At 49.1% G+C, this 24,616-nt stretch overlaps 1 protein-coding gene across 1 annotated transcript in view; it reads right to left on the reverse strand.

Annotated features, from left to right (window-relative positions):
* Window positions 1–24,616, reverse strand: part of PRKCH (protein kinase C eta) — a 231,865-nt gene that overhangs the window by 66,230 nt on the left and 141,019 nt on the right. The gene's annotated exons all lie outside the window — the stretch shown is intronic.

Genomic DNA, 24,616 nt, shown 5'->3' on the forward strand with positions numbered 1-24,616 from the left:
AGGAGGAAAGGGGAGACCTGGCGGCTGTTTCTTCAAGATTAGTTTTGCAAAGGAGATAAATGTCCCAATCTCCTGTGATGAGAGCAGATGTACTCCTCAGGGGGTGAGCCTGAGTGAGGAGCCTTTTTCAGAAATAAAAGGTAGGAAGCATGGCCTCAGGTCTCATGTAGCAAGGGTGCACTGAATAACGGCTGTTGCTGCTGTTGCTCTGAGAGCTCTGCAGCCAAACCCAGGTCACAAATGTGCCTGCGCACCATGCTATCGTAACCCAAAGGGCAGAGGGACACAGCCAGTCTGCCAGCTGTGCCATCTGAGATGACGCTTTTACTTCCCAGGAATCGCTCAAGGTTGCTATGATGATCTCACGGTCAGAAGCAACTGAAAAAGCCACAGGTGCTTCCTGCACATTGTTCTTATTTTCATCCGAAAGATGAAAGATACTGGAAAAATGCATGGGGGAGGGAGCCTCAGTCCTTGCTCCTCTTCTTCAGGAAAAACAGTATCTTTCTCCTCCAAGGGTTTCTCTGCTGCCTGAAGCAAGCCAGCCATTAGGCTGGGTGGAAGGACACCTGAGCCGAGACTCAGTTTGCTCTGGCTTGAGTGTCCGGGTCTCTACAAGAAGCCAAGGCTCTGAGTTCTGTTGCGCTGGCTTTCTACCAGCTACGGCTTCTTTTAGGTATCTTCTGTGTCTCTTTTCAGGTTCTCCATGAGAACAAGTGTTTACAAAGCATAGCCAGCAGGCCAGGCCTCCAGAAGCACCAAGCATCCTAAAGCGAATCAGACTCCACACCTGCTGTTGGGGAAGTTCATCGTCCAGCGACAGGCTAGTAAGAGCAGGGGAGGGTGCAGGGGCTGTCATGCGGTCAGCCAAGGAGGACAGTGGGGCAGACTGGAGGCTGGGCTGGGAGTTGAGAAAAGCTTCCACTCAAGAGGAGGATGCATCTGTCAGGTGAGCGTGGGGAAGGGTCAGGATGGATGAACTTGTCAAATGCACAGGCTGTGGTTGCTAAAGCGTGGTGGGATTCCATTAACTGCACTGCTTTGTCCACAGCTGATGGTTTGCAGAGAGAGGCAAAGGCCAGTCAACAGTGCTCGGCTTCACCCTATCAAAGGCGACACCAGTGGGATCCCAGCGGCTGTTGACAAGCTTGATCACCCAGTTCCTGCTCTCTGGGAGAACTATCAGCCCAACCCTTGTGTCAAAACAGGAGGCAACCATGGGGCTTGGGCAGCCTTGGCATCAGTTACAAACACAAATTCCTCTAGCGAAATTTCATTCCTTTGGAATGAACTCCTTCACTGTTTAGGAATCCTTTCTCCTAGTTGAGGGCCTGTTACGAAACGGCCCCCTGAAGGTGAAGTTCTGAAAGGAGGTGGCACACAAGCTCATGCCCACACCTGCACTCTCAAATTCTACTGTTGCAGAACGAGAGTCAGGGATGGCTGGACACAAAGCATGCTTCACAAATTGAGGTGTGAGGCAAGCAGATGAAGCATTTTGGGGGAATCTGGCATTTTGGGAAGGGCTGCTAATGGATTAAGGGTGCTATGAATCATTGTGGGCCGGGGGAGAAGGGAAATTTCCAAACCCTAGCCTAGACAGAAATGGGCAAAGCAACTGCCTCTGTCTTCAAGCCTGAGCCCAGAGCCATTGCAGGTTTTCTCAAGTCCAGTTTCCTCGAAACGGAGCCTGAACATCTGCCCGGCTTTACTTGAGTCTTTCAGTTCCTGTACGGGAAATTCTGCCGTGATCTGTGGCAGGAAACCCAAAGGCCCAAGAGACAGGGTTAACCTCAGGTCTAAAATGAGGAGGCCACGCCCCTGGTTGAGTCCACGCTATTCTCCAGTCCCTGATTCAACCAACCACAAGTACAAGTCACCCACACAGGGCAGTGAACACGTTGGGGGAAATCAAAGCAACTCAAAGATTCTTCTGTCCCTAGGCCCAAGTCACCAAGCTGGTCATCAGCTGCCCAGGTTCCATTAACCCACTGCAGCCTGGGCCAACTCTGCCCTGGCCAAAGGGGATATAAAGAGCTCTAGAATCACTGGTGGCTATGAGCATTTGCAGCATACATTCTCAAAGACCCTCACCCAGGACTGCTCTTCAGGAGGTAAAGCCCATAGGTGACTATATGAAGAAAATGTAGAAATGAAATCTCCAGGTAGCTGACAGTGCTATACCAAGATGGTACACCTCCTGAGGAAGATGAGTGTATGGTGATCAGGGACTGGGGCCTCTGGGGTCACTGTTTGCAGCCAGCTTTGGACATACTTGTTTAGCTCCTAGGAATCCCTTTCTCAGAAGCGCCTCATCCTGGTTATTTGGGTAAATGCTGAGCCTACAGTGCATATACAGGTGGACCAAGCAGGCCTCCCCAGAGACTTCTTCCTAGAAAACTGGAACTGAGATACACAGTGATTGAATTTGGTATAGGAAGCTAAAGTTTCCTTTGTGATGTCAATCAGCAAAATGCCTTGGTAGAAGGGAATGGGGAAATCTTGGACAGGTGGACAAGTGGATGGATGATGACTGGACCAGATGGACAGACACAAAGATGGATAGAAGGATGGATAGATGGAGACAGGGAGGATGAGAGGAATCAATGCTACAGAAACACAGAGTGAGGCAGACACCAGACATCAGAGAGCTGAGTGAGACCCTTACGTCTTTCTAATTTCAGACTGAATCTTAGAGTCCTGGCTAATTTTTACCCATGAGTTCCATGAAACTTGTATCTTTGAATCTTTATTTCCAGTTCTCTCTCTTTCTTCTTGCATAGCTTTAGATTACTTTTCAGCTGCTAATTCCCAGCCAGAGAATTTAAATTAAAATACACAGTAATTTCAAGGGTTGTAACACTTACGATTCTAGTGCTACTATGGGAATTAAATCAAAGACCAAGTGCCTAGCATACCACCAGGCCCAGAAAAACAATCTCATCAAACAGGCCTCAGACACTAGTATATCACACAGGGAGGCGACTGTGAAATCCTGAAGTGATGTCCTCGTGCCTTGTGTTGGGAAGAAGAGCCAAGTGCAGCTGGCATCTGCTCTGGAGTCAGGATGCCTGAGCTGCAGAAGCAGCTCCTGCTGTGCTGTGTGCTTCTCTGTCTTGCCAATATCACATCTGAAAAATGAGGACAACAAGATGACGGAACCCAGGTGTGTGAGGATTAAATGAGTTGGGTTAACACCTTGGAATCTTGCCAGACACACAATTAAATATCAGACATTTCTTTGGTACTACAGTCAAAAATTACCTACGGTTATTATAAAGAAAAAAGGCTTAGTTAACTGCTGATTTTGGATATCCAAGTTCAAGTCTGGGTGGCTCTACTGGCAAGGATGGCAGATGGCAAAGGTGGCACAGGTGCACAGCAATGAGCTCATGGAGAGTCAGGAAGAGGAGAGCCTGGACGCATCTCAGGCTTTGATAACTCACTTGCTCATAGGAACTACCTATCCAAGTCTTGCCCCCAGCGACACTAAGGCCACCTCCTAACACACTGTATAGTTGAAGTAAGTTTCCACCCTCTCACTACCATTACCATTTGACTCTAGGGTTTCTATGTCTGAATGAGCTCAAGAGCAAAATCTGCACAAACTCCAGAGGTGCCAAATAAATATGACTAACGATCACAAGCATCCTCTTCATCACCGCCGCCTCCACTGCACCTTCAGCCCCCACAGTCAGCTGCTCTGCAGCTCTGGGTGAGCAGCTGCAGGAGGCACGAGCAGGTCCCAGGCTGCCACAGCGGATGCGGAGGGAAGCTGCAACAGGCAGTAGATATAGGGACAGTGCCTCCTTTACAGACTGCTTAGACGGGCAGAGGTATGCACGCATGTACATGTACACACACACACACACACACACACACACACACACACACACAGAGGAATGCTCATGAATACAACACTGGAACAGTCCCTGTGGCTTCTTCCCTGACCCCAGGTGGGTCAGGAGTTGCCTAGGGCACTGCAACATTTACTGATGCCACTTAGTGATGCCCTTGACTTGCTGGGGACTTTTCTCAGAAGTGCTTGCTAAGCCAGGGGTTACAAAACAACATTTCACAACCAAAGACAGTAAGCCAGGCTTCAATTTTCATAGCTCTTCTAATTTTATAATATCAAGTGATAGCTCATATGCTCTATTTTAGAAGCAATATTATTATTGCAAAGCGCACATGAGCCCTTTGTATGATTCTAAGTAGCACTTCTTACAGGGGCACTTCTCCCTGTCTAAGTTGGCTCATGCTCATAAGCAGAGAAAGATTTTTCTCTGTTTAAATCAAGAATCTGCCATTCCTACGACATACAGGTGTAAATCCCATTTGAAGATGGATCGTGTTGGAAGCCATGGCAGTAAGAAAAAGCCACTGCGCTCGGGAAAACAGAGAGGATGCAGATGGCCTTTTGGAAATAATTCAAAGACTGGAAACAACACTTAAAATGATGAATAATTTACCTAATGCTTTAAGGCACACTTAAGCTGGGAACCACCGCCATCCAAGGGCACTTGCAAACATTCATGCAAACACAGAATCCAAAGTGAAGCTTATTTCGCTGCATAAACAGATTTTGACTTTAACTCTCTTGCCAGCTCCACAATGCAGTTTAGAGGATAAATTTTAAAAATTCCATTTGGCATAATTGGTTCCTTCTGAAATACTGTCATTTTCAAATTAGGCAGGGGAGAATGACACACCAAAATGAGCCTGTTTTTTTTTTCTTTCTAAAAGCTATTTTTTCCTGAACTTTTCGAAGCATCCACAACCTACTGGCCCAGGTGCCTCAAAGCCCCACGCCCCGCCCCCAACACCTGGAATATTTCTCTATGAATAACAAGGCTAGTAGGGCCAAAAGCTGCAGGTGCTACTGACAGCTGCAGTCAAGCAGAAGGCGCCGTGGGGGAATGGATGGCATAGGAGCCGGCCACAGCTTTAAGTGTCTTTCTTGGCTGAAGTCATATGGATGGGGACTAGAGTGCAAATCAACAGGAAACAGTTCTTGACGTCAAGGAGGTCATGGCGGAAAAGCACCCCTGTGAGGAAATCTGATTGCACCATGTCTGAGCTGGAAATCACTTAAATCTAACCACATTAAGAACGATTACAAAAGCTGCAAGGAAGAAACGAGAGCGAGAGTCGGGTGACTTCCTTGTTTTAAACTTATCACTTTGCACAGCTCAGATGGTAGCAGGAGCTTATCGAACCAGTAACCTCTCTGTCAAACCCATGGCTGAGACGCCTCTCGTCTGAGCACAGAGCCCAGCACCCGGGAAGGGGACGTACATCTCTAAAAGAAGAAAACTCTAGGAACCTGCACTTCCAACCTGGAGGGACACACAGCTCTGTGCAGAAGCCAACCACTTCCTTGTCATTGTGATGCATTACAAACTTCCCTTAGCATGAGACCCAACAGGCTTGCCAGCACATAGAACAAAGCAGCAAGGAGGAACTCCAACTTGTGGTCTAACACGCTGCAAAGAGGTAAAACACCCAGGCCAACACCATCTTTAAAACGTGAATAGGCACAAACCTAAGACAGGGTAAAACAGGTTCAAGGTGTGGCTCCTCTCTCCTGGGGACCCCTCTGTTGGTAACTCCAGGCCACGGGCTTCTGGCCCGGGACCACCCATGTGGGGTGGGCCAGCTCTGCACAGCTGCTCTCATGCTCCTCGGACAGCCTGCAGCCTTTGAAGGCAGAGGCCGATGCTAAGCGATACATGAACGCACTTCTAAAAGTTCATGCAAAAACAACAATCAAAGTTAAAATAAGTGCCAAAAAAAAAAGGAAGTCCAAGCAATTTTTCGTAAGAAGCATTTTCCATGAATTGTTGAAGAGCCCCCTGGGTTCGCCACCACCACAAACTTGGCTGTGAATTCCATTTTCCATGAAGTTTGTCACAGTCACAGAGAACTCCAACTTGGATGGCAGAGCCCAGGTGCCAATGACACATTCCCAGTGGCACCAGGCACGAGCCTGGTCCTGGGATGGGGGAGGGAAGACAAAAGTGCTAGGGGGAACTAACATAATAGGGGGTTTTACTTTTCCCCCTGACAAAATTGAAATGAAAATATTTGCCTAAAGAAGTGTAAATTAGTAAATCCCTTGGTCCATCATTTGAATAGTTCATGGAAGACTAAAGAAAGCCAGGTGTGTGCTGATGTGGTCATTCGCCTTGGTAAAGTGGTGTATTTCTTGTAAGAGCAATTGTGCATCCACAGTTCAAATGTAAAGTAAATGCAAGAAAAACTGAGAGGAAGAAATAAAGTGAAAACAAAGTCACCCATGACCCAGGCAACCAGACATGAGTCTACAAGGATAAAGCACAAAGAAGCAAAGATTTCAGAGAGTATAAGAAAGAGATGGGGCTAGCGTCGTGGCTCAACAACAGGCCAATCCTCCACTTTGTGGTGCCAACATCCTATACGGACACTGGCTGCTCCACTTCCCATCCAGCTCTCTGCTTGAAACCTGGGAAAGCAGGGGAGGATGGCCTAAAACCTTGGGACCATGCACCCACATGGGAGACCCAGAGGAACCTGCTGGCTCCTGCCTTCGGAGCTGCTTGGCTCTGGCTATTGTGGCTATTTGGGGAGTGAACCAGCAGATCAATGACCTTCTCTCTGTCTGTCCTCCTCTCTGTAAATCTGCCCTTCCAATAAAAATAAATATTTTAAAAAGAAAATACATAAGGTAATTTTAACTAGATTAAATGCCTTAATTTCTTTTTTTTTTTTTTAAAGACTTGTTTATTTTTATTGGAAAGGCAAATTTACACAGAGAAGAGGCACTGATTCACTCCCCGAGTGGTTACAACAGCTGGAGCTGAGCCAATCTGAAGCCAGGAGCCAAGAACTTCTTCTGACTCTCCCATGTGGGTGCAGGGTCCCAAGGCTTTGGGCCATCCTCTACTGCCTTCCCAGGCCACAAGCAAGAAGCTGGATGGGAAGTGGAGCAGCTGCGAAATGAACCAGAACCCACAGGGAATCCCGGCTGACACAGGCGAGGACTTTAACTACTAGACTACCATGCTGGGCCCACAAATACTTTAATTCTAATTTATTCACCCTTTTCACTTGAATTAGTATTTCCCAATGTATTATTAGTCTGGTACAACTTTCAACATGTGTCTACTATTCCCATCCATTTTTATGAAGCCCTACAAGTAGCTGGATATCTAAGTAGTGGAAATGGGAGGATGCAGTATTAATGGTATAATCTTTCTATAATGATACGATCAGCTGGATGGGAAGTAGAACAGCCGGGACACGAACCGGTGTCCATATGGGATCCCAGTGCATGCAAAGCGAGGACTTCAGCCACTAAGCAACCGTTCCAGGTCCACAATCAGCTTTCTTACACTGGGGAAGCAGGAATATGCGGGAGGATGATGGCTCCCTGGGCATGGTGCTTTATTGGCTAATCATGTGTACACCACTAACCTTTGATGTACCCCCTGGCGATTGAGAAGGACGTTGGAACAATGATCAAAATGCTTACATTTGGGGCCAGTGTTGTGGCATGTTGGGCTAAGTTGCTGTCTGCATTCCAGGTAGGTATTATTTCCCTGCTCCATTTCCAGTCTCACTCCCTGCTAATATCCCTGGGAAAACAGTGGAAGACGGCCCGAGTGCTGATGCCTTGCCTTGCCCCCATGTGGGAGACCAGGATGAAGCTCCAGGTACCCTGGAACTGTCTGGTTACTGCAAACATTTTTTGAGTGATGAAATAGCAGTTGGGACCCAGCGCAATGGCTCAATGGCTAAATCCTCACCTTGCAAGCACCAGGTTCCAATATGGGCACCGGTTCGTGTCCCAGCTGTTCCACTTCCCATCCATCTCCCTGCTTATGGCCCAAGAAGGCAGTAGAGCATGGCTCAAAGTCTTGGGACCCTGTATCAACATGGGAGACTTGGAAGAAGATTCTGGCTCCTGGCTTTGGATTGGTTTAGCTCTGGCCGTTGCAGCCATTTGAGAAGTGAACCAGTGTATGGCAAATCTCTCCGTTTCTCCTTCTCTGTAAATCTGATCTGCCTTTCCAATAAGAATAATTAAATCTTTGAAAAAGCAGATGAAGCTCTCTCCCAACTTTGCTTTCAAATAAACAAATAAATCTTTTACAGAAAAAAGTCCACATTTGAAAAACACTAAAACTCAGATCCACAAAAGGTGTCTTAGATGATGTTCTTTTTTTAGCAAGGTCTAGTCCCTGACAGGGGCACGCATCATCATATTCCTTTACATTCTTCTTTCAGTGTAATCCTCTCCATAAAGATTTTGGCTTAAGTATCAAATCAAAGCCGGTCTATAGAAAACATTCATGGAGTTGGTTTGCACTGGGCTATATAGCAAAGATCAAAAATAAAATGATGTTTATCTAGATCATGTTTTCCCCATGATAGTGATTCCAAAACTTTGCAAGCATTTGAAAAAGTCAGTATTTTTATTTCACCCTCTGATCTGTGGATGAAACAGACATTTTGGTCTCCTGAGAGGATAGGAACCTGAGGCCCAGATGGGCCTCCCTGTAATGTATTCGAGGCAGACTTGATGGTTTGCAACAGATACCAGGGCGTCGATTCTTGTTAGCAAAGAGAAAGTGTGATCTTAAAATGCCAAGAACAGACAGGCTGCGTTCCTTCTTCCACTTGCTGTATAACACTCCCCCATCTTAGCGTACACTCAATGAGCTCATCTCTGGCTTCCTCATGCCCTAAGCTCACAGAGTTCTGCCACAACGTGCAGCAGCCTCCCAGGTTGAGAAGTGCCAGCAGCCTGTTGGACCTTGCTCACTTTTAACCAATCCTGCATGCTTCCCACTTTTTCCCGCCGTCCCCCACCCCGAGCCTCTCAAACTCAGATCTACCCCATATCCCCCCATGCCACAAGTGCCACATGCAGCCCCTGACAATTATAAGAAGCCCCCCAACAGAAACTTTGCCCTCCTACAAACTCAGGGGGGCAAATGCTAACACCTGGCTTTGGCCAAGAGGAAGGAGGAGCAAACTTGCTGATCTCTCCTATCAAGCTCAGTCTACCTGGCAGTCATGGCAGGCAGTGGTTACCTGCTGGGACAGATACTGCCAGGGACCATCTGGCAAGGTCTAGAGTCAGCTGTGGTTGTCACACATGGGGAGGTGTTCCTGGCATCTAGCAAGAGGGAGGACAGGGATGCTGCTAGCCACAATGCAAAGCCCAGGATAGTCCCCTAACAAAGGACACTTCAGCCCAAATGTGAGCAGTGGGCAACTTCTATCTCACTACACAAAGAGGTGAACATTTCTTCTGCAAATGCTGTAAATCCATCCTCTGCTAGAGAAACTGCCTGACCTGGGGCTGGTGTCGGGCAGTGGGTTAAGCCATCCCTGCAATTCCAGCATCCATAAGAATAACAAATCAGGCTTCTGCTACCCGGCTTCTGATCCAGCTCCCTGCTAGTGTGCCTAGAGAAGTAGTGGAGGATGACTCCCATGGGAGACCCAAGCATGGTTCCAGGCTCCAGGTTTCTGCCTGGCAGAGTCTGGGCTATTGTTGCTATCTGGGAAATGAATCAACACATGGGGGGGATCTCTCTTTATTACTCTGCCCCCACCCACCGTTTTTAAAAAGGATGTATTTATTTACTTGCAATAGTTACAGAGAGAGACAGAGAGATAGAAAGATCTTCTTTCTGCTGGTTCACTCACTAGTTGACCACAGCAACCAGGGCAGGGCAAGGAGCCAGAAGCCAGGAGCTTCCCCCAGGTCTCCCATGTGAGTAGCATGTGTTACTATTTGGGCCATCCCCTGCTACTTTTTCCCCTAGATCATTAACGAAGCTGAATGGGAAGTGGTGCAGCTGGGACACAAACTGATGCCCATATGGGATGCTGGCATTGTAAGCAGCAGCTTTGTGCACAATGCCACAATACCAGTCCCGTAACTCTGCCTTTCAAACAACCAAATAAACAAATATTAATAACAAATAAAAAATTTGACCTGATGTGTTTGGTGAGTATCCGGCTGATGAGCTCTGGGCAACATGGAAGGGAACTTCTTGCTACAGCCCATGTAAACACATAAGCCTTGAATTCTATCAGCATTAACATTCCAACCAGCCTCTAAGTCAACTCTGCCTGTATTGCTTCTACTATTCTTGGTTGTGTCTGATGCCTCTTAATCTGCCTTCCTCCACTGTGGACAGATGCTACCGTAGGAAGGGGCTTGTGGCAGGTTCAAGTTCATTCCCGCTACACTTCTCCCAGTGAACACTCGGGGACAGAGATTCTGCCCCTTGAGGAATGAGAAAGAATGAGGAAACGGGGAGGTGGATGGCATGCTTGCCTCAGCCCTCCACCCAGGAAGACAAAGGCATTCAGGAGGAGGTCAGGAGTCTGGCTGGAAGGGCTTGCCTTTGGCTGGGTGTAGGAAATAACATCATTTTAATGTTTTACTTGCTATATTCCACAAGAAAGAAATCAAGAGATTTGGGGAAGAGTTCCAAGTTTCCCCTTGTGACACCTAAGTTATATACTATGACATACCAGAAGCGGGGTTAGCAGTGGGCTCAAAAACAAACGTTTACTGTAGAAATGCACAGAGCATTGGAACCACCCGTCCCCCAAAATGGATTCAGGAACTCCCTGGATGGCCACCACAGGGAGAGAGGACCGTAACGGCAGTCTGCTGGGGAGAAGGAGTCCAGGAGCTGATTTTTAACACAAAGCAGTAAGAGAACTTGAACAGGAAAAGTTGATCACCACAGCAGCACAAGGGAAAAACTAAGAGTGGGAGGATGTGGCCAGGTTGCCCCCACGGTCTGGAGCAGGTGCTGACCATGAAAAGACTCTTCAAAGGAGGTCCTGCAAAGAGCAAGAGAAGCAAGGCAGTAGGGGGTCTGCTGCCTTGTCACTGTGTCCCTGCCTGGAGCCTCCCTATCCCTGTCATGCTGTGAATGCAACTGCGCCAACGGCTCAAACCCCTCCTACCCCTTAATCATAGTCACAAGGTCACAAACTTACTGTACCTCCCATAGACGTAAGGGACCTGGCATTTAAAAGCAACTTCAAGTAACCCGGACTGCTATCTCAGCCAGGGATGCCCCGAGCCTACCCGGGATGCAAAGGCAGAGAGCAGCCCTCCCTGGCATCCTCATCCAAATAACATGCTCATGAACATCAAGCCCAAACTTCCTGAGCGGAAGGTCGGCTTCGTGAGAGCACGAGTCCTCTTCCCATTGTCCCCTGCTACATCCTCTGGGTTGGAAACCAAGTTCTGCACCTTGCAGGTGCTCGGCAACTATATGAAGGCTTCAAAAAGTTCATGGGAAATGGAATTAAAAGATGTTTATGGAGCAGGCATTGTGGTATAGCAGGTAAAGCGACCACCTGCAGCAACAGTTCCAGTCTCCTGGTTGTTCCACTTCCAATGCAGCTCCCTGCTGGTACACTGGGAAAAGCAGCAAAGCGTGGCATACGTGCTTGGTCCAGGCAGCCCTAGTGGGGAACTACACTGGGGAACCTGGTTCCTGGCTTTGGTCTAGCCATTGGGCGATTTAAGGAGTGAATCATGAAGACCTCTCTCTGATCTCCCTTTCTCTTAACTCAGCCTCTCGGATAAATAAGCCTTTTAAAAAATGAAAAAGTTGAAATCTGTGAACAAAAAAGCCTTCACAAGGCTTCTGAAAATGTGCTTCATAAAAAAACAATTTGCATCAACATAAATGTATCTTTCAATTCCATTTTTCCATGAATGTTTCCAAATGCCCTCACGTTGGCTGAAAGAATGAACATCTTCAATGCGCTCCAGCTAGCAGGAAGTTCTCTATCCCCACGTGTGATGACTTGGCACTGGCAAAGCCGTTCTACGCAGAGAAGCCCCGGACAGTCTAGATGGGACCAACATAGTGGGCTTCTGCCCAAGGATGAAGCAAGTACCAAAAAAGAAACAACTTTGCATTCTGCAAAGCCAGAATGCTTCACGGCCAGTGGTTTCTGTCCAAAGCAGTTGTGACTTCATGCCACGGGGTTCCGCCTCCAGGATGGAGTGGACACCCTCCAGTCCCTTACCGGGGCCTCTCTGGGCATCCCATTCACTTGTTGGCAGCGGCCAGCCCCACTTCCTGGGGAAACACCTGCAAGCCGCAGCGGAGGCGGCTGCGGTTGGTGAAGGAGCCTCTCTGACTGCCCACTGCAGGACGAGCCCCACAGAGGAACAGCTCACGCCCCCAGCACCCAGGGTCCATCCGGAGTGCTCTTCCTCCGCAACGTCAGAATCCCAGCAGCTCCCTGCTCCCTCCCGTGGCCCCCCCACTGCACTCTGCTCCTCTCACTGAAGCCCAACAACTACTTCTGTTGATTCGCACTCCATCAGTGAGCCCCCAGACTGCCTGTTTTTAAAATCTATTTATTCTTATTATTTTATTTTTTAAAATGTATTTATTTTTATCTGAAAGGCAAATCCACAGAGAGAAGGAGCCACAGGGAGAGATCTTCCATCCACTGGTTCATTCCCCAAATGGGTTGTGAAGTCAGGAGCCTGGGGCCTGATCAGGGTCTCCCACATAGTGCAGGGCCAAGGACCTGAGCCATCCTGCTGCTTCCCAGGCCGTAAGCAGGGAGCTGGTGCGACATAGAGCAGCTGGGACTAGCACCAGTACCCATATGGGATGCTATGGGCCCTGCAAGTGGAGAATTAGCACTGGCCCCCTGACTTTTTCCAATGAACTAAAAACTAAACTAAGAGGGGATTTCAAAGTTGATGGAAACCTGGAATTAAAACCTAAGTTTTAATTGAAATGGAAATCCATGTAGTTTTTAATTCATTACATTCATTCTTATGGCTTGCTGTTTGAAGACACCTTGTATGTGTGATTATCCAAAAATATTCACACCAAAACATGTGTTTATTTCCTTTTCCACTGACTTTTCTGAAGCCCTGCCTCTCATCCCTGCACCATCCTGTCACCAGGCGTTTCCATTCAACACCCAGGGGAGGCCAGAGCAAGCGTAACTGGGTGAGTTCTGAGGGCTCCCAGTCACGCGGGAAAAAACCTTAACCCTGCAAGCACTACCCGTGCAAGTTGCCAGTTGCCAGGAAGCACGGGGGAACAGTTAGACCCCAGTGGGATCTGGCTGGCGTCAAGAGAGATGACACACAACACCACAAGCTGTGTGATGCAGGGGGAAGTGGTGGGCGCGTCGAGGATGATGACGCAGGTGACTTGGCCAGCCAGAACGGAGCAACAGCAAGAGAAACCAGGTCGCCGTTTCTGTAATGCCCACTGCCTTGGCAGTCTTTCCTAAAGACACGGAGCCAAAGGAACAGCTCGCTCTTGGGCCTCTTCTTTCCCATTCATTCTCATGGCCCTATTCAGCAAAAGAAAGTGGGAAGGCCTGGTGGCCCAAGAGGACAGCGGCCAAGGTGTCAAACAGCGGCCTCTCCTCCCGCCGAAACTCTGTGCCCCTGGGGGGTCGCTGCCAGCAAAGGAGATGGGTCCAGAGTGTCAAATGCAGAACTCCAAAGCCTTCAAGCAAAGACACAATTGCAAGATGCAGTTTATTTGGATGCAACACAATGTTTTGAGATGCATCCCTACTTTTTTATAAAATTCACCTCTCCAAGGATTTTTTGAAGACCACCTCTGTTCTCATAAGAAATGATGGAAAACAGAACAGGATTCGTTAGCACAGAGCATGCAGAGAAGGGAGAGAACCGCTCTGGCTCACTTTCTATTTTCATCTGAGCCCGAGGCAAACTACAGCCAATGACCCACAAGCAGATCAAATCATGTTTGCGGCACTCTTTGCTCAGGGAAAGCAGAAAACCTAGTTCCAAACAGATGAGAGAATATCCCCAGTTTTTTCTTAAGAGGCCAAGCTCTCCACATCGTGGCCAAGTGCCTTCATTCCTGGCTACCAACACCCTTCGTATCGGCAGCACTCCACCACAGTGAAAAGAGCTTTCTCTCTATGGCAGAGTGGAAACGGCATGCGGACCAAGCCAGGCAACCTGGTTAGGAACACACACTGACCTGGCTTTGCCCTGTGATCTGGGGCACCTGGTGGAACCTCTTGGGACCTTGGGGTCCAGATGTTTAAAATGAGCATCTCTACCTCTTCCTGGACTGTTTTGGGGATGACACAAAGTAATCCCCAAAGGTGGATGGAACACCATGGTGCAGTGTTCCACAGAGAGCCTGAAAATGAAGCTGAGCCGCCTCTCCCTGTCCCCCAACCCCGGCTGGCACCCTTTCATTCTTCCCCACCCCTCTCACAGGGCTGTTCCCACGCAGGCTTTGAGGATCCACTGCCATCCTGAAGCACACGCTGTGCAGGAGTCCCCTGGCTTTCCGGCTGCACTTGCCCTAAGCCGCAGTCACAGGACCTCTTCTCCAGGATGTGCCAGCCAAGCCAGGGCCCCAGGGGAAGCCCGCAGTCACAGGACCTCTTCTCCAGGATGTGCCAGCCAAGCCAGGGCCCCGCGGGGAAGCAGTGCTCGGGTGCCTCCTTGTCTCCAGTCCAGCCGTTGGCAGCAGCTCAATGCACAAATGTGTCTGGCCTCGCTGCCAGATGCTCAGTGACCGCGTGGGGAAGAGGAAAAGCAAGCTGCAGGGGGCTGGAAGGAGCTCAGGGACATGGGAGCACAGGGCAGGCTGCAGGCCTGCAGGTCTCGCCTGCTCAGAGCAGGCCAACCCAAAGAGTGCTTCCAGGGGAATTGCTGCCAATGGGCTGCGAGGCAGGAACAGGAATCTTTTGAAAATGTATTCCTTCCTTCTCATTTTCTTTAAAAGAGAGAAATCTCTCCACGGGTTCACTTGTCAAATGCTAACAGCAGTTAGTGCTGAGCCAGGCCAAGGGCAGGAGCATGGACTCAGTCTGGGTCTCTCACTCGGCTGCCAGCAGGGGTCTAACACTTGAGCCTTCACTGCTGCCCTCAGGGAGGCGCCGTAACCGGAAGCCGGGCTGCGGCGGGAGCCAGGACCCAAATCCCGGTACTCAGATACGGAATGCAAACATCCCAGTGGCATCTTGCAAAAAGGATTTATTGATTTCAAAGGCAAAGCTGCAGAGAAGGGGGGGAGATCAGCCATTCATTCATTTGTTCAGTCCCCCATGGCTCTGGAGGCCAGGACTGGGTCAGGTAGAAAGAAACCAGGAGCCAGGAACTCTACCAGGGCTCCCCACGCAGGTGTAGGGGACCATTGAGTGTCATTGTCTGCTGTTTGCCCATGTGCTGTGGCAGGGAGCTAGAGGGAAAGTAGAACAGCTTAGGACTTGAATAGCCCCTGATATGAGACGCCAGCACTGCAGACCATGGCTTAGGCGGCTGCACCACAATACCTTTCTCCACCCGAGTGGTATCTTAGCCCCTAGACCAAAGGCCCACCCCAGCCGAGAGGTTGAGGTAGAGGCCCTCAGCCAGAGAAAAGCCAAGGGCAGGTGGCCACCAAGAAGGTTAGCTAAGAATCCGAACTATGTGTGCTGTGAATGGCAGCCTAAGAAATCGTGAATTCTGGGCCGCATGATAATGGGAAGAGAATGGACTTTTCTCAGATATCTGATAACTACTGAGAGCACCCTGTGCCTCCGTGTGAAGATGTTCCTAGGACTCCAAACACCCAGACCTGCACAAAGCTCACGGATCTCTGCAGTGGCTGCTGCTCTGGTCCCGGCCACACACCCACCCCTGCAGGCCTGGCAGATGCCTGGACCACCCAGAGCAGGAGTGGCAGCCAGAGCAATGGGTGGAGGAGACCCTCTGTGCCTCGGATTGGCCTGGCTCCACCTGCACATGGCACATGAACACACAGACAAGCCCTTCGAGAGGTAAGGAGGCGTTGTCATGGCTCAGCTTCCTGCGGCCCACAGCCTGCTGGTAACAGACAGTTCTTGGTCCCCAACTGCTCAGTCTTTCCCAGATGGCAACCTTTGCTCCAATAAACTAGGTCTTTGCACAAAGACTAAAGCCTGGGGCCAATATTGACAGTGCCACTCCCCCTGCCCGCTGCTGCCCAGTCTTGCTGGCTTTGTCTCATCACCCTACTTTCTTCCTCTCCCATCCGTCTCTCCCTCCCTCCCTCTCTCTCTCTCTCTGTTTCTTTATGTCTGTCTGTCTTCTGCCACTAGTCTTGGGGCACCGAGAAAATTAAAGTGAGGCCTGGGAGAGCTGGACTGCAGTCCATCATGCCAGCAGGCCCAGCCGCTGACACAGCCATCACAGAGGGCCTCACAAAGAGTGCACAGTGAAGTCAGCCCAGGAAGGCACGGGGAGGCAGCCCCGGAGCCCTCTGGGAGCAAGCGTTCTCCTCTAGTTAATCACGGCTGATTCTCCCATCCTCCTGGTTATGGGAATACAACTGGAGCCGTCTATTTGGTAAACAGAAAAGAGAAGAAAGAAAGTCCACCCGTAATCTTATGACCTGAACACGACGGCTGGCAGTTTATTGCTGTAATTTCCTATCAGGCCTTTGCTTTGCAGTGAGCGGCTCTTCCAACGCACTGTCCCGACAGAACCTGCCGAGGATTCACTCTGTTCGTCATGACGTATGTGACGTGTTGTATTCCCTGTGCTCCAACCTCTGAGTCCTATCATGTGCTGTGCTGGATTTGGGGTAAATGACTTCACTCTTCAGTGTTCTACTTTTTTTTTTGATCAAATGACGATAATAACTGCACCAATTTAAAAGGGTTGTTAGGAGAATTGCATGCCAGTAAAGACAGAAACTCACAAAACTGTGTTTAACTATTCAATGTACAACAACTTCTTTGTGGGTTGAAAATTTTCAAGGAGTATACCACTTAAGTATGCCCCTATTAACAAATGCTGTAAATGTTTGTAATATTTCATAACCATTAGCAGTATATAGAAGCCAAAACAATCTTGAACAAAAAGAATAAGGCTGGAGACACCACACTACTTGATTTCAAAATCCACTACAAAGCTATAGTAGCCCAAACCGTATGGTACTGGCATAAAAACAGATGCATCAACCAGTGTAACTGAACATATTTGTAGCCTATTCATTTTATATCAAGATACTAAGAATACACAATGCAGAAGGGACAATTTCTTTAACAAACGGGGGCAACTACATACCTGCTTACAGAGGAGTTCAATTAGATCCGCATCCCACTATTTACAAAAGTCAACACAAAACTGATTAAAGACTTAAATGTATGACCTGAAGCTGCAAACCTACTAGGAAAAAAACATAGAGAAAAAGCTCTACCATGTTTTGGGGAATGATTTTTTTTTAATTGATTATGACCCCAAAAGTATAGGCCACAAGAGTGAAAATGAACAAACAGGATCACATCAAACTAGCGAGCTTCTGCACAGCAAGAAGAATGATTACCAAAGCGAAACGATCCTGAACAGACAGGGAACACAGCAACTCCACAGCGAGCAGAAACTCCAACTCCAGAAGATGGGCAGAGGACCTGAACAAACATTCCTCTCAAAAAATCTCCACGTGGGGGCTGGCATCGGAGTGCAGTGGGTAAACCTACCACCTGCCATGCCAGCATCCCATGTGGATGCTGATTCAAGCCCCAGACACTCTACTTCCAATCTATTTCCCTGCTAAAGAAAGCAGCAGAAGGTGGCCCCAGTGCTTGGGCCCCTGCACCCACAAGGGAGATCAGAATGAAACTCTTGGCTCCTGGCCCAGCTCTAGCCGTTGCGGCCATCTAGGGAATAAACCAGACAATGGAAGACCTCTCCTGCTCTCTCTCTAACTCTGACTTTCAAGGCAATCTTGAGGGGTGGCGGAGGGGAGAGAATCTCCAAATGGCTAAAAAGTGTATGAAAAAGTGCTCAACGTCACCGATTATGAAAGTACAAATCAAAACCACAGTGAGGTTTGCTTTACACCTGTCAGAGAGCCAGCATCAACAAGATGCTAGGGGGGCGTTGGCGAGGATCGGAAGAGGGCGCTTGCATACAGTTTATGGGAATGTAATCAGCACACTCAACATGGAAAACAGTATGAAAATCCCTCAAAAACGGAAAGCTAGAACGACCACAAGATGTGGAAAATCTACCGCCAGGCAGACATGTCAAAGAAACGAAATCACAGTGTCAAAGCAACGTTTGCCCTCCCTTGTCTGCGGTGGCTTTATTCACAACAGCCAAGCTATGGAATCCCCTTATGTGTTCACCAATGGGTCAACGGATACGGAAAATGTGGGATATGGGATATATCCACAATGGAGTAAGATGCAGCCTCAAGAAGGAAGAAAAGTGTCCTTTGCTACAACCTGGAGGAACCTGGAGGATTCCACCGGGTAGAACTAGCTGGGCAGGTATACATACTGCATGATCTCCCAGGAAAGCCAGACTCTGTGACAGAGTGGCAAGGTGGTTCTCAGAGCCAGGCGGGGTTAGGAGGGGGAGAAGGGAGACTGGGGCTACGTCTGCCAAAAACCAATCAATGAGCTAAAGAAACAGATAAACTATTTGTATAACAACATGGACTCCCGGACTGTTTTCATAGGCTAGTTTATCAGAAATAAAATCTACAGGACCAAAAGCATAAACATTTGTATGGGCAGCGATGCATGTGATTAAATCATTTATAGGCTGTTGGCGTTATCAGAAATGTATGAGGATGTCAATTTAATTATGAGCTGGCATGCAACACTTACAGCTGAAGAATTTGGGAGGAGGATCATGTATGGGTGTATAAATTTGATAGCATCTCAGATTGAAAAATGTGCTTATCATTTTCTTCCCAGATCCTCCTTCCTGACAGTTCACTCTCCACGTGGGGGTCTATGCTGGCCACCGGGGCACCACAGGACATTTTCTTTATTAAAATGCTTATTTGAATTTTATTATTTTATTGGTCATATTATTTTATGAATTTGAGATTGACAGGAGATGGCCGCTTGGCTGCTTTTCTTTCCAAATGGCCGCAGCAGCCAGGATTGGGGTGGGCCGAAGCCGCGAGCTCAGGGGTCAGTCCACGCATCAGGAACCCAAGACCTTGAGGCTGGAGGCTGGAAGTGAAGCCGGGCCTGGACTAGAACCCAGGCACTGCCCTGAGGGACAGGGGAATGAATGCCAAGTGGCATCTTGGCTACCTGCCCTCCCAGGACATTCTTTCTCAGTGTGGGGGAGGAGGCCCTGTAGCACCGGACAGTGTGAGGCGACCCCTCCCCCATCCTGCCTTCATTGTGACAAGGGGAACTTTAAGGTACAGTGGAATCCTGGGACAGACTCCAACCTTTCACATTGGAGGAAAAGCTAGACCAGAATCCGGGCTGTCTGTTGCCAAGGGCAGTGCTGGTTCCCTGCCCACAGCTGGGAGGCCATCTGAGCCTACAGGAAGTGAAGGCCAGTGGCCCCACTGCACTTGGCCAAAGGCAACCCAGGAACTGACAGACGAGGAGCAGGCTGACCTGAACTTGAACCTGCTCTCCTCTGTCTTCCTCTGGGCCTGGGGGATATTCCTCCCCCAGGGCTAGAAGAGGGGCCTCCCCTCCCAGGCAGGTACAGGGGCCTTCACTGGAACAGCTGGAGCTTAAGCGTCACTGCACACCTCATCCAGCTGCCTGCTGAGTTCCTCTGGGCAGGCTGGTGGAGTTCAGCATGGTGCCCTGATTAGTATCTGCTGAATTTCAAGCCACAGCGAATGCAGACAGTCATGGTGGAAGATTTCTGACCAGTGGACAGACACACACACCCAGGGACACCAACACCAGGAACGTGGTGGAGCCGCCATCTTACAAACCTTGAGCACAAGGCACTGTACAGTCCCTCAGCACCCAAGGGAGATCCTGCCAGATCCTTGCTCCCTCTCAGTCAGGTCACCAATAGCTACCTGGGAGTAATGTGGTATTGGCACAAAGCTTTCCACACCCTCCTGTACACCTTAAATCACTTCAGGCCTACTTCATAAAACCCAATGCAACCTACAAGCTACATGAACAGTTGCTGTACTTTTCAGGAGGAAAGTTTCATAAAGTTAAAATCTGTACGTGTTCAGCACAGACCTGATGCACGTTGGAAATATTTATGATCCGTAGTAGATGGATCTGGAAACTGGGGGAACAGAGGACCGACAGCCTCTCAAAGCATGAGAACTGGTGGATGCTCTAAAGTCGCTTCCTCCTTATTTATCACGCAAATCTGAGGCAGGGGCAAACTTCCTGTTAGCTTCGCAGAGAAGCAAAAATCACTTTGTGGTAACGACTGCCACCTTGCGGCTGGATGTAGAACTTTCACTGGAAGAAAACACTGCTAATCAAGGACTTCCACAGCTCGATGCTGGGAATCCCATGTGGCTGCTGTATTTTTGGTACAGAGCATAATTACATACTTTCCTGGAAAACAAGGCATTCCACATGATATACTCATTATGCTCCCAATCCATTCCAGATTAATGTCTCATTCTACCCAACCATAACACAGTGGAATTGTTGGGGAGGCATTTGCACACACGGAATCCCAGGGATTCCTGTTTGTACGTAAAATTCCCCAGCAGTGGAGCAGAAGGCAATGCTGTAGCCTCTCCAGCAGCAGGAACTTGCGGCCAGTGCAGCCGCACCAACGGGGGTGATCAGTCAATTGCGATTGCCAACGAATGTCCTGGGAATGCATCTGGCTGGCTGGGGCCTGAAGAAGGCATTCAGAACAACCACCTAGCCTGGCCGCTGGGTGCTGGGAAACTCGGCAGGTGACTGGTGCCCCAGCCTAACCCTAACCCGGTTGCCTCTCACTAGCGCTGAGCTGAAACCTCTCTCCTTTGAGGGTGTGAAGGCAGCTAAAGGCCCTTGGGGGTGGGAAAGCCTCAACAAGCCAGGGTCATAAGGGGAAACTGAGGCTCAAGAAGCCATCCTCTACCTCTTGGAGAGGCTTGCGCCTCCCAGCCAGCTGCAGCAGCCAGGGCTAGGCCAAGCAGGTCAGAGTCAGAGCTACTTTGGGTTCTCCCACGTGACTGCAGGGGTCTAAGCATTTGGGCCAGCGTCTGCTGTCTTCCCAGGCACTGGATTAATAGTAGAGCAGCTGGGATTTGAACCAGTGCCCACAAAGGATGCTGGTGCTGCAGGCAATGGCTTAAGCTGCTGCACCACAGTGCTCGCCCCCAAGCTGCCCAGTTTTCACCTCTTTTATTCAATCTGGCACTGGAAGTCTTAGAACCATCAGGCAAGATAAAGAAATGAAGGATATTCAGATTGGAAAGGAGGAAGTCGATGTCACTGTTTGCAAATGACATGCCCTTATGCATGGAAAGCCAGGAGACGACACTACAAAGCTGTTGGTGCTACGAAAAACACTTTGAATGCAACAAGCCAAACTCAGCAGCACTGACATACACAACAACATTGAACCATCTGGAAAGGAAGCCAGAGAGCAATCCTGCTCCCTACAGCTCTAACCGATCAGTCCATCAAACAGTCTAACATCCGGGGCTAGACAAGCGAAGAGGTGAAAGCTCACTGCATGGAAACCACAGATTATCGGTGAAGGGACTTCAGAGGACACGGAGAGATGGGAAGACACCAGTGTTGGCGGGCCATAAGAATCAGTGTGCCTGATTCATGGACACAACACCAAACGATTCAAGCCTAAGGACATTTTCCACAGTGCTAGGAAAGACACAAAAACACTACCGGAACTCAGGTGGACCAAACACAGACCCAGGATGGCCAAGGCAATTTTGTGCAATAAGGACGAAGTGGGAGGCATTACACTAGCTGACTTGAAAACACAGAACAAATCCATAGTAATTAAATTAGCAAAAATATCTCCACAAACCCACAAAGCCAGAATGGAAATCCTTGAAGTATAATCATACATCCGCAGTCAACTGATTTTTAGTCAAGTTGCTAAGAACAAACACAGAGACAAGCATAGTTTTTTTTTTTTAAGGTTTATTTATTACAAAGTCAGATATACAGAGAGGAGGAGAGACAGAGAGGAAGATCTTCCATCCAATGATTGACTCCCCAAGTGAGCCACAACGGGCCGGTGCGCGCCGATCCGATGCCGGGAACCAGGAACCTCTTCTGGGTCTCCCACGTGGGTGCAGGGTCCTAATGCATTGGGCCGTCCTCGACTGCTCTCCCAGGCCACAAGCAGGGAGCTGGATGGGAAGTGGAGCTGCCGGGATTAGAACGGGCGCCCATATGGGATCCCAGGGCATTCAAGGCGAGGACTTTAGCCGCTAGGCCACGCCGCCGGGTCCGACAAGGATAGTTTTTAAAACAATGGGTTACTGGGAAAATTTGGCAAGCACAGGCAGAAGAATGAAGTTAAGACCCTGATCTCTCACCATTTGAAAATGAATCATTCAGGGCCCGGCGGCGTGGCCTAGCAGCTAAAGTCCTCGCCTTGAAAGCCCTGGGATCCCATATGGGCGCCCGTTCTAATCCCGGCAGCTCCACTTCCCATCCAGCTCCCTGCTTGTGGCCTGGGAGAGCAGTCGAGGACGACCCAATGCATTGGGACCCTGCACCCACGTGGGAGACCCGGAGGAGGTTCCTGGTTCCTGGCATCGGATCGGCGCGCACCGGCCGTTGCGGCTCACTTGGGGAGTGAATCATCGGATGGAAGATCTTCCTCTCTGTCTCTCCTCCTCTGTGTATATCTGGCTGTAATAAAATGAATAAATCTTTAAAAAAAAAAAAAAAGAAAATGAATCGTTCAGCTCAAAATGGGTCAAAAAGGACGATGGGAGGGAAAAGAGGGCAGTAAAGATCAGCATACTCTTAGAATTGTTTCTATGGATTACACTGAATCTTTTTATATCAGTATCAATTAACATGAGTGAATAATGGATTAGACGCCTAAATCTGAGATGTAACATGACATTGTGAGAGGACAAAGGCAAAAATCGAAGCAAAAATATTCCACGGGATCTCACCAAGTGAAAGAGCTTTTGTATAGCAAAGGAACAAAGGAAAGACAGGACCTACAGAGTGGGAGAACGTATTTGCAAGCTATTCATCGGACAAAGGGATATCATCCAGAATCGACAGCGAGTGAAAAACAGCAGGCCAACAACCCACCCTGAAAAGGGCTAACACATTTCCCAATGGAGAGCATGAGAAATGGCCAACTGGTATCCCCCAAAAATGCTCACCACCGCTCATCATCAGGGAAATGCAAGACAAGACGATGATGAGCGACCACTTCACTCCGGCGAGACGGTGGTCAAAACGTCAGAGTAACAGGTGCTGGTAAGGACGCAGAGAAAGGACTCCGCGCTCACTGCTGGTGGGAATGTTAGCGCAGCCACTGCAGAAAACAGTATGGTGGCTCCTCAAAGTCTAAATGTAGAAACAGCATGCTATCCTAGCACTCCCAATCCCGGGCATGCATCCACAGGCAGTGACAGCCACCTGTGAGACACAGTGGCACTCCCACGCTCACTGCAACCCCCTTTGCCTCAAGTCGCTCAACACACCTAGCTGTATTCACGCCTGATGTTCCACGTCTCCACCAGCAGGGTGCGCGCTGCTTCCCTTCTGTGGCATCTTCACCTTCATTCTCTCAACCCAAGCAATTCTAACGTGGCCTGTCCTCCACCTCAGCTGCTGTGCACTGCCCCACCCCTGCCCAGGTGTGATGTCCCAGCCTGATCCCAAGGCATGCCCCACTTTCTCAGAAGTAGCACAGCCAACAGACATGCCCAGAACTCCCTCGTCCATAATCCTTTTGGCCACAAGAAGGTTCTGGCACACCTGTGGCAGACCCTCCCTGTATCTTCTCAGGAACCAGTTTACTTCATCACTGGCAAAAGAAGCTCACTTCCAAATAGGCAACAGATCCCCGACCCAGGGCATGCCTGCCAACTGATCATGGCACACCAGGGACGACAAGCATGGCCACAGGTTTGCTCTTCTAGCCTCATCTGGTGCCAACAGCAGCTGATCCAACCCAGGAAAATCTGCTCCCTGAACAACAGGAAGTAGCCTGTGCCATCTTTCATGTCCGCCCCTGTGCTTCCAGCTTCAGCTGTGGCCATGAGAAGGGCTGGCATGTAGGGCCGCTGTAAATGTCTTCAAGTGCCAAGTGGCAGGAATGTTACTAAGCAAAAAATCCAACCCTAACATCATTCATAGCAGACATCCCAGGATGGGATATCACTAATGGACGAAACCTACCCTTTCTAAATTGCCTAGATCCCTGTTGAATTTAACAGGGGGTTGCAGCCCAAAGCATTCCTAACCATATGTCACCACAGACAGGCAGATCAGCACCCCAAGTGAAGTTCAGGTACCAAGCGAAGGATGCTCGTTTGCGGGCAAAAGCAGTGCCCTGGCATGTTCCAATTCAACGTGCCCTTTCCAGATCCTCTGGACTCTGGTCAGAAGCAGTCCAGAATTTAGAAGCAGAGTCTTCGTCAAAGTCACCAAGAGGATCAGCCCACAACACTGACTCCATTTGAGATTCCTGCACCCTTCAGAGAGTGAGGTGTGACGGCCTGTCAAGCCTCCAGGCACCGCTTCTCCAGGACAATGGTGCAGGCAGGGTTGGCTCACTGGTTTCCACCTTTTTTGGTCAGAGGACACCAGAGGTAATCAGTACTTTCACACAAGAGTAATTCAAAAAATGCGTGGGAAATAGAATTATAATGGAAGCACATAAGAAATCTGAAATCAGTGCACATTATGA

The sequence above is a fragment of the Ochotona princeps genome, chromosome 26, assembly GCF_030435755.1.
Source record: "Ochotona princeps isolate mOchPri1 chromosome 26, mOchPri1.hap1, whole genome shotgun sequence".
NCBI classification, from domain to species: Eukaryota; Metazoa; Chordata; class Mammalia; order Lagomorpha; family Ochotonidae; genus Ochotona; species Ochotona princeps.